This window comes from Gopherus flavomarginatus, unplaced genomic scaffold (genome assembly GCF_025201925.1).
Source record: "Gopherus flavomarginatus isolate rGopFla2 unplaced genomic scaffold, rGopFla2.mat.asm mat_scaffold_40_arrow_ctg1, whole genome shotgun sequence".
In the NCBI taxonomy this organism is placed as follows: Eukaryota; Metazoa; Chordata; order Testudines; family Testudinidae; genus Gopherus; species Gopherus flavomarginatus.
Genome location: NW_026115078.1, coordinates 2,226,691 through 2,237,730, shown reverse-complemented (window position 1 = coordinate 2,237,730; position 11,040 = coordinate 2,226,691). Strand labels below are relative to the sequence as shown.

At 50.3% G+C, this 11,040-nt stretch overlaps 1 non-coding gene across 1 annotated transcript; it reads left to right on the top strand.

The window, feature by feature from the left end:
- Nucleotides 1–736: 736 nt before the first annotated feature.
- TRNAV-AAC (transfer RNA valine (anticodon AAC)) lies at nucleotides 737–809 on the top strand. The gene has a single exon. It is a non-coding gene; the product is annotated as a tRNA-Val (tRNA).
- The last annotated feature ends 10,231 nt before the right edge of the window (nucleotides 810–11,040 follow it).

Below are 11,040 nucleotides of genomic sequence, written 5' to 3'. Positions count from 1 at the left end.
AGGCGAGGGTGGCTCTGTCCACTGCCTTCCGTTGTGCTGCTGGGCACCAAGTCCCTGGCGGTCAATATGTGAAGCTGGGAGAAGAGAGTGGGGTGGCAAGCGGTGGTAGAACTTTTGCCACCAGGGTCTAGCTGTCTAACTTCCTCTTCGTACTGCTGGGCCCCCGTTGCCTTCAGGTAACACAGGAACTAAGGCAGGAATAGGGTGAGGAAGCAAGTAAAGCCGAGCAAGGAAGGCAAAAGTTAATCTTATCTTCATGGGCAGCTCGCAATGACGTCCTTTTTCTGTGCTACAGCTGACAACAACATCCCAGACAGAAAAGTAACAGGCCAAAAAGAAACCTAGCAGCTGCTGAAACAGTTCAGCTGGGAGCGTGCTAGACTAACAGGCTCTTCTATCCTCCTTTATGCACGGGCGGGATGTTTTCTGAGAGTGCAGCAGTTCCTTTAACTGCCACGAGTCCCTCATTTCAGGCTATGCAGCAGGAAAAGACAGCATGGGCTTCTGCACCGAGTTGGCCCACCTGACCTTTCATTCTTCTCTTGCTCTTTGTCAGCAAGGAGAAGAAAAAGAAGCTCTCCCTCAAGCTGGAGTCACACGGGCGAGGTAAGGACGACTTCCTGAGTGCTGGCTCCAGTCCTCTGCCCTGCCAGCTGACCTATCGAGGGGCTACCACCACATTCTCTAGATTTGTCCATCAGTCTGTGCCAGAGTGAGCAACAACCCAGTAGGTGGAATTTCTGTAGTGTAGTGGTTATCACATTTGCCTAACACGCAAAAGGTCCCTGGTTCAAAACCAGGCAGAAACACGCTGGCTTCCTTTTCCCAGATCCCCTTGTTATTCAGAAAGGGCACTCCTCCTATTGGCCTGTCCCTGGGATAACTCCAACCCCTGCATGACAGAGGATGCTGACAGCAGTGGAGAAAGCACCTTGGTGTCAGGCTGGAGAACCTAGAGTAGTTAAGCCAGTCACCATTTGGAGGCTTGTGGCTTGGCCACCTCTGCTGTTGGAGGTTGGCCTATAGAGGCTCTCACTTCCTGCTGGGCTCCTTTGCGTGACTGGCCAAAGGAGGAAGTGAGGCAGGAATGGGGCAATAGAGGAAAGTTGAGCTGAGGAAGGCAGGGAAGAAGCTGTGCGGCTAAGTGGGGTTAGTAGAGCACCACCCTTCATTCTGCAAAGCCTGGGGAGGTGTGGTTGGCTGCTGGGAGGTAGAATCCTGTGCCTGCCTCTTGGCTTCCCAGGAGTGGCTACTTGCAGCCCAGGAGAAGAAGGGAGGTTCTGGGTGAAAGGAAAACAAGCAAAGCTGAGTCCAAGTGGAGAATGGCGGCTCCTTTATGGCCAACCTGGGGGCATGACTGATGGTTTTAGAGGTGGAGGCTGGGCTGGCTGTGAGCAACTGGGATCCAGGAAACCCCCACCTGCCCTTCTGAACCCATGGAGGTGCGGTTGGCTGCTGAGAGACAGACCCCTGTGGCTGCCTGCTGGCATCCCAGGGATGGCTACTTGCAGCCCAGGAGAAGCGGGGTTCTGGGGGGAAGGAAAAGCAGCAATGGTGAGGCTGAGTGGGCTCCTTTCTGGCCGAGATGGTGGACTGTGGTGAGTCTGGGAGTTGCCTGTAAGCCATAAGTGGACGTAGTGCAGTGAAAACTGCTGCTCCATTCTGGCCGACTTGGGGGCGCCATGGATGACTTGGGAGTGGGGGCAGGGCGCTGGCTGTGAGCAAATGGGATCCAGGAAGCCCCAGCCTGCCCCTCCAGGGGCCGAGTCTTCTTCTCTCCTGCCATGGGGAGCCCGACCTTAAGCCTGCCCAGCATGTGCAGCAGCTCGAGCATTAAGCCTTCCTGTGTGCATAACTGAACTACGCCCTAGTGTAATAAGGTGTAAAATTTAGATTGTGAATTTATCTTTAATTTCCATGGTAATTTACTTTGACCTTTTATTCCTACCACTTATAATCCTTAAAACTCCATCTTTCTGTAGTTAATAAATCTGTTTTATGCTCTACTTAAACTGGTGTATTTTGCTTGAAGTTCTTGGGAAATCTCAGCTCCATTACAAGGCTGGTTCATGTACTATTCACAGTGAGGGAGGGGTGGACCCTGTGTAATAAACTCACACTGATCAGGCTTCTGATTAAGGCAAAATGGTATGATCCAGGGGTGCAAGGCTGCAGAGCTGTAGGGGGGGCGACTTTCTATCATTAGTGTTATGAGTGGCTGCAGAAGCATTCATGTAATTCAGTTGGCTGTGTCCCTACCTACGGATGTCTGTGTAAGTGCAATATCTGCCAGAGATTCACAGCTTGTCTCAGCATCACATGTGTGAGAGGGAGCCCAGGTGGTGGGACAAAGGGCTCAGGGGTCCCACTGTTCAGTTGCATCCCATAGATCCCATCACAGACTTTCAACAACCACAGCGGGTACTCACTGAGACAGAGAGAGAGATGCCAAAATAGTGATATCCAGTGCCAGCAGACATCAAACTATCAGAAATTCTGTGAACAGAGAAGACCCTGCTAGTGGAAAATAAGTAACCCTGGACTGGCAGCTCTGACTCCAGCCGCCTGCTTGTTACACCCCAAGCACATTCTGGTTTGGGTAGAGAAGGCTCAGGGTTTGAGAGAAGGCTGGGGGTAGGAAGCTTCTGTTCATTATGCTGGACCTAACCCCAGTTTTACTTGAGTAAAGAGGAGATATTTGACATTGTGTGATGCTGCTCCTGTGCTCTGTTCCCAAAGTGTTCTGCAGCAGAGGAGGGTCTCTGGTAGTATGTATGTTACTGGCCTATTGGGGTGATGCTGAAACAGGACAGGGTACAGATGGCATTGTGGGGGTGGCATGAACCTTCACTCTTCATTTCCCCTTCCAAGAACAGAAGGGACAGGAATCCTTACCCAGCAAGACCATCGTCTCATAGTTCCCCTGCATGACATCTCTGTAGAGGGCTCTCTGAGTGGGGTCCAGCAGAGTCCCCTCTTCCCTGGAGAAATACACAGCCACCTCCTCGAAGGTCACCGGCCCCTGAAAGAGCAGGAGTCCAATACTCAGTACCTGCTGACCCACTCACAACCCCACTATTCACGGAACAGCAGCACCAGGGAAATGGAAGCTCCGGGAGGCACATGTTAACAGAGTCCCACCCCACCTTGCTTACAGCACTCAGGAGGCATCAGAGGGTAGAAAGAGAGAACCTTTGTGTCTCTCATCTGACAGACAGAAGCAGGGTCTTCACATTTATCACATAGCTACTAGCCAGAGCTTAATATAGGATATGGGGCTGTCTCTGGACCCTGATAGTGGCTCCCTGGTAGGAATCCAAGCACTCTCCAAATAAAATATATGGAAGAAAGGGGAAGTCAATCATAAAGAATAGAAGTTAGAAGGTCAGAATTGTAGTGCCCATTAACAAAGGTTTAGAGAAAATAGAGCCTATCAAACTAACGGGTATCCTTATTGGATGAGATCAAAAGTTTGGTTGCAGCTAATAGTATTGATGTAATATACCTAAACTTCCGTAAGGGACATGACTTGATTAGCACAATATTTTTACTAAAAAAAACTAGAATGATACAAAATAAACACGGCATACATTAAATAGATTAAAAACTCTGATAGTAAATGGGGAACCATGATCGAGTGGATTTCTTTCTAGCAGGTTCCTGCAGGGATTGGTTCTTGGCCCTGTGCTATTTAACATTCTTATCCATGACTTAGAAGAGAGTACAAAATCATCACTGATAAAGTTTACAGTTGCCACAAAGATTGGGGTTGGTGGTAATTAATGAAATGTCAGTAGATTCAGGCTCCATCGCTGAGAGTCTGGGAAGTTGTCCCAGCCCTGGCTGGAGGGTTATTTCCTGTTCCACAAAGAGGGGAAGTTCCATTCCCAACTCCTGTGCCTTGAAATTAGGACCTATCTGACACTACACCCCCATATTCATCATAGTGGTATGATTATAATATGATTAGGACATAATTATGATCTATTTTGTAGAAGATGCATCATGTGTGGTGTCACTGGAAAAGTTCTGATTTGCTGAATATGATTATCCTATTTGTGTGCACATATCATGTTCGTATCTGAAGTTATGGATATTGACTCTGTATCTGTATTTCAAATGTGCTTACTCTGGGTAACACCCACAATGAGCCTTTCAGGTACAACAATGAAGAAGCCAGACAACGCTGATGGCTCAACAAAGACAATGGACTGTGGAAGAGCTTAGCCTTCCTGTGAATGTTTCAGCCAGCCTATGAGTCATGGCTACTATGACTCAGCAGGGCCTGTGACCAGACCACATGACACTAAACTCCATTTTAGTACCTGTATTTTTCCACAAACTGGACTAGGAACTGAGTTTGGAACAAAAGGTTCCCACCATATGGAAAAGCTACATAAGGTGGGGTGTGACATCATCTCTTGGCCTCATTCTCCACACAAGAGAACTTCTGGAAACACCTGAGAAACAAAAACGGATGTGGGGGAAGTGCTGCTCCCAGGATCAAGAGATTTCTAGCTTGTGTATGGAAACTTGGGGGACTGCTTGTACCATCAGTCAGGGTGAGAAATTGCTAATTCAAATTCTATCCATCTAGTATGTTAGGCTTAGTCTGAGTTTTGGTTATTTGCTAAATAATCTGCTTTGATCTGTTTGTTATCACTTATAATCACTTAATCTATCTTTCTGCAGTTAATAAACTTGTTTGATGCTTTATCTTAACCAGCGTATTTTGAGTGAAATGTCTGGGGAAAATCTCAGCTTGTTGTGCACATCTGTCCCATATCGAGGGGAAGGGGAACTACATTAATGAGCTTGTATTATAGAGATCCCTGTGCACTATAAGATGGTATCATTCTGGATTTATACTACAGCAAGTGTGCAAGGTTGGGGAGTGGGAAATTGGCTCTTGTCTTCTATCTGTCCTTGAGTGGCTTAGGTAACGCACTCAGGTAGCTTAGTTGGCTGCATGGCGCCACCTGCTGTTGTGTTGGGTGATAACAGGGCCTGGAGAGGCTGGCGAAATCTCCAGCAAAGCAGTGTGAGAAGGGCCAGCCCAGCGTGAGGGTTAGAGGACACAGCAGTTCCCAGAAGCTCCACAAACTGCCTCCTGGGGGTGACAACCCATCACGCCCTACACTACACAAGTCTCAGCAGGTTTGTCACATGCTGTCCCCTCCCTTTCTCCACCCGAGATATTTCCTGCTTCCCACCACCTCTAGCAATTCCCACCCTCTTATGCATTTACTGCTCCTCAACCTCCAAGCAGAGCCCGCCACCCTGATAATCTCTTACCTGAGCCAGCTCCATTGCAGCCATTTCCTTGCCCCAGGGAGGACGAGATGATCTGCAGCGAAACATGGATGTTATTCTCTGGCCTGCCGGGGTGAAAAGGGCAAGGTGTGAGAATTCAGACTAGGCTTTTGTCCATTCCCCAAGCCGATTCCCCCCAGCTTTTCCCCTGCTAATGCACATTCTAGGTTCTAGCACACTGTGAAGCACAGAGTGACCTTATTCCAGTACAGGCCTAGCCCCCTCCCACCAGGGTGTAACCCTCTGACACATGGGGAAACCCTCCCAGTAACAGTCTCTCTCTTACACGTATCAAGTTTGCGGACAACACCAAGCTGGGAGGGGTTGTAAGTGCTTTGGAGGATTGGATTAAAATTCAAAATGATCTGGACAAACGGGAGAAATGATCTGAAGTAAATAGGATCAAATTCAGTAGAGACAAGTGCAAAGTACTCCACGTTGGAAGGAACAATCGGAGGCCAGAGAAGAGCAGAAACAAAGGAGTCACTTTGGGGGATTCTCCCTGTCATTGTCCCCAAGGCAGCTGTCTCAGGTTTACAAAGGTGTTTCATGTTCCAGCCTTTGTACAGTCTCTGCTGGGAGTGCCCCTTTCATGGACTGGGCCTAGTTTTAGTTTTTGGTAGTTAACAATCTTGGTTTATTGTTCATCTAACCAGTATGTGTGGATTGAAGTGTGTTGGAAACTCTGTTTGGGATAACAAGCTGGTGCATGTCATTTTCCGCTGATGAAATGACAGACTTCATATGAGCTTGGGTCGTTCAGTAGCGTGCTGGACAGTGCAAGATGCACATTTCTGGGGGAAAGTTGGGCACTTGAGAATTTGCTGGTTTTCTCCTGAGGTGTAATTCATGAGTGGCTGTCTAGCAGCACTCAATACTGTGTAGCTGGGAGTGAGTTACATGCTGGAGACTGTGTGTTAATTGGCCAAGAGGGGCTGTTCTCGCAGGAAAACAGTGGAAAAGGCACCCCATGCTGGAGGACTGAGGTACAGCTATTTAACAGTCCAGATTGTACTCTGGGTAACATCACAGACACTCATTATGACAGAGCCTCTTACAACACAGAGAAAGTAAATCCATGTCCCAGAAATCGAAGACTCCAGACAGAGGGCAAGTGTCCCTGGCACTGCTTCTTGCTGACAGAGAGGTTCAGAGACAGTGCGAGAATCCTGCGGAAGCTGGGAACAGGAAGCATGCGCTGGCGGGGTTCGGTGGAGAAAGGGAACAGGAAGGGCAGGGATATTACTGAATCCAGGATCTTAGCAGTACTAGATGACAGGATAGCACATAGTGCAGCCCATTGGAAAACACAATCCCAACTATACATACAAAATGATGGGGTCTAAATTAGTTGTTTCCACTCAAGAGAGTGATCTTGGAGTCACTGTGGATAGTTCTCTGAAAACATCCACTCAATGTGCAGCAGCAGTGAAAAAAAGTGAACAATGTAGGAAATAATTAAGAAAGTGATAGATATGACAGAATATCTCATAGATCATATTTGTAAAAACAGCAAATAAATCCATGATACACCCACATCTTGAATACTGCATGCACATGTCACCCCATCTCAAAAATAGAAATATTGGAATTGGAAAAGGTTCAGAAAAGGGCAACAAAAATGATTAGGGGTATGGGACAGTTATGCCAGACCTAACCCCCAGTTTCACTTGAGCAAACAGGAGATATTTGACACTGTGCAATACGGCTCCTGTGCTCTGTTCCCAAAGTGTTCTGCAGCAGAGGAGGGTCTCTGGTATTATGTGTGTCACTGGCCTATTGGGGTGATGCTGAAACAGGACAGGGTACAGATGGCATTGTGGGGGTGGCGTGAACCTTCACTCTTCATTTCCCCTTCCAAGAACAGAAGGGACAGGAACCCTTACCCAGCGAGGTCACAGTCTCATAGTTCTCCTGAATGACATCCCAGTAGAGGGCTCTCTGAGTGGGGTCCAGCAGAGCCCACTCTTCCCTGGTGAAATACATAGCCATCTCCTTGAAGGTCACCAGCCCCTGAAAGAGTAAGAGTCCAACACTAAGGACTTGCTGCCCCACTATTTGTGGCAGAGAAGAGTGAATCAAATGGAAGCTCTGGGTGGATCATAGTCAGGAGAGTCCCACCTCGACCTGGCTCAGAGTATCCAGCAAATGCCAGGGTGAGGGGATGAAGAGAGAGCCCCTTATCTCTCCCAGCATATCCATCACCCCCCTACTAGCCACTGACTGATACAGGAGATGGAGCCCCTAGCAGGGTCCAGGGAGAGCTCGCTGGTAGGATGCCCAACACCCTCCTCATTGTGAGGAGTGGGATATGAAGGGAGAGGCAGCTCCAATAAGCCTGACTCATGGGTGTCCCCTTTATATCTCACAGCAGCTGATGGTTAATGAGGTCAGGCTCCAGCACTAGGAGTCTGGTCAGTTTGACTAGCTCCATGTAGATGGGTTATTTTCTCTCTTCACAAATTAGGGCATTTCCACCTCCAAACCTCCTGGGTCTGTTCCTAGAATCTAGGCCACTTAGTAAATAACTCCCAGCAGGTCTGCCCCACCCTGGCCTCCTCCTTTCCCCACGCTGTGAATTTCCTGCCCCGCTCCAACCTCCAAACCAGACTCTGCAAACCTTCCCACCTCTGGTGTATTTGCTCTCCCTTTCCTCCAGCAGGAACCCACCAGCAACCCCCCGATAATCTCTACCTGGACTGACTCCACTGCAGCCATTTCTCTTCCCTGTCCCACGCCAGGCTGGGATGAGCTGGAGCAAAACATTCTGCAGCCTGTCTGGGGGAGAAGGGCAGTTGTGGGCGTTTCAGAACCGGTTTTAGTTAATTTCACATCACAATTCCCCCAGGCCCTTTCCCTGCAGACAGACACCCTAGATTCTGTCATGCTGGGAAATGCTCAATCTGTTTATTACAATTTAGACCTGGCCCCTCCTGCCAGGCTAAGTCCACAGACACATTTTTAACCTCCCTTCTCTCTCCCCTCACCCCTTCTCTGAACACAAGGCTAGAAAAGAGCAGAACCAAAGGAGTCACTGTGGGGGATTCCCTCAGACACTGACCCCACGGCAGCCACACCCCAGCAGGGGGAATATGGAGTCAGGAACTGGCTTTTGCTCTGTCTGATCCTTGTTTTGTTCACTGGAAAGTGGTTCTGCCCCAGGATGCAGCAATACATGTGTCTGGGTGGACTAGAGAGCTGGAACTCTCTCCCCCACATTCATTTCTCCCACTGCCCCTTTCAGCCTCTCCTTCCCCTGTCCTCTCTCCCTGCCCCTCTGGCTGGGACAGTCCCATTCCTGGGGGCTTTGCTCTCCCATGGCTGGATTTCCTCCTGGCAACCGCTAATGGGAGGAGAAATGAGGTGGTGTTGTTTGTGCAGAGTCACTTTCTTGCCAGACCCTAGGACATTCCCTGAGGTCTTTCAGTTACCTGGAGACTCTGGCTCAGAATTTAGTAGTAACAGGGCCCAGGACTGCCCTAGGGGGCTAGGACCAGCTGCAGAAAGTCATCCCCTGGGCCGGGCAGAGAAGAAGCTTTAATTAAGGTCACTTCCCAGCACAGAGCCCCACTGGGGGAGCAGCAGCTGCCAAGCCTGGTCTCCCAGATCACAAAGGAGGCTGCAGCATCTGACCCAGGAAGCTGAACCCCAATATCCTGAGCAGAGAGGGACGGAGTGTATGAGCAGCTTCCCTCCTTTAGCTCTCTGGGGAGAGCAGCTAATGGGAGCCCCTCCTCACAGGGCGAATGGCTGATCTCATTTGACCCACTGTCCATCTGGAATCACTCCTTGTCTTTCCATACAGTGACTCTGGATTAACAACGGTCTCAATGACACCGGATTTCAGAAAGAATGAGTTCAGAACGCTGTGGAAAAGACCATCGTGTGGCAGTGCTGACTCCCTTCCCACCTCCCTCACCCCCGCAGATCTAGGACAAGGACTGGGGGCAAAAATTTTCCAAACGGAACCGAAAGTTCCTGCAGTTTTCAAAAGAGGAGAAAAGTAAATTCTGTGAATTCACACTAACAGTGTTTGCTAAGTGGACAGAAAGTTATCACAGTGACAGGGCACGTGACTGGGGAATGGACTTGGTGACCTGGTGACTAGGAGCCAGGACTCTGGTACAAGTTGACCAGAGAGAAGGATCATGGTTAGCAGCAGCCCCCAGACACCCCCTAGTACCCAGAGCCCAGACCCCCCAGCCAGGGGCCCCAGACACCCCCCAGCCAGGATCCCATCAGATATTCCCTGGGACGCAGCCCCCAGAGTCCCTGGCCAGGGACCCCAGATACCCCTCAAAGCCCCACCGGCCAGAGAACCCCCACCACACCATGATTGCCAGGTTGGGAATCCCAAAGGGTTCCCCCCAGCAAGAGCCCCCAGCAGCCAGGGACCGCCTCAAGGGACCCCCCCCCACTGGGAACTCAGTCCCTCACTGCCTGCCTAGGAACTTCCCCACCCTCCAGAACGATCTACCCTGACATTTGCCTGGGACCCCCTCCTCTGCCCAGTGTGACCCCCTGATGCTTTACAGTGCGACCCATCACTCTGCTTCCCTGGCATGCCCTCACCTAGTGCCAGGGATCCCCTCCCCCAGCTCTGTGCACTGGGCATGGCAACAAAACCAGGAACCAGCGGGGGAAGCACAGACAGAGCCCCTGGCACAGAACCAGGCTCCCTCTAACCCTCTGTCCCGCCTCCCCAAGAGACACCCACCCCCACTGTTCTGCAGCCACCAGGCCCCCAGCGATACCCTCCTCCAGAACCCATAGCCTCAGGGATGGGCACATCAGAACCACCACCCCCGAAAACCCCAAACCTCCACAACCCACCAACCTGACTAGGGTACCCCCTGCCCAGCCACCCAGAGGCCTCCCCCTACCACAATGCCCCTTCAGCTGCAATCTCCCCACACAGACACCTTCCCTGCCCCTGCAAGTGTTACCTCACAGAGTGTGAGAAGTGGCTAGAAAGTTAACACCACCTCCTGCTGGCCAGTCACACAGGCAGAGGGAGCCTGGGGAGTGCTTCTTTAACAGGAGAATGGAAGGCCTGGAGGGCAAGAAAGATCCACGGGCTGTCACTAGCAAATAATGGCCACCATGGATCCACCCCAGAGGCGGCTGCATCTTAGCACATTGGGAAACAACCCATCATATTCAATTAGAAATAAAACAACTAGAGAGAAGTGGGGCAAATGTTTGGGGTATTTTATATCAATCTTTGAGACACGCAGAGAGAACCCTGTCACAAACGACATTTGATAACATGAGAGAAAACCACCAAGATCGGAGGGGATTTGATGTTGCTATTAAATAACTAGTGGAAAAGGGGGACTGTTGGACTGGATTTTATATGACTGTCCAATACATAAACAGAATGTGATGGTCCCCCCCGGCCACGGGGCAACCATTCACGTGAGCAGCTCAGAGCCCTTTGAGGAGCTGATTTAAGGGCGGGGGGGGGAGCTGGAAGGCTCCCTGGACAATGGAAGGGGGCCGCAGGGGAATTGGGAAATGGGGTCTGGGCAGTCTCCATGGGGGATGTGCTCCTCCCTTCCCTTCCCTGCCCTGGCAGAGAACGGGAACCTCATCCCATCCCACTCCAGTGGGAGCCATGTTCTGGGGAAAGACCCAGTGCAACAATTTCCCACCCAAACAAGGACAAATCGCTGCAGATAAAATGGGTGGGAAAATCCACCCCCCATCGGAGAGATTTTAAATTGA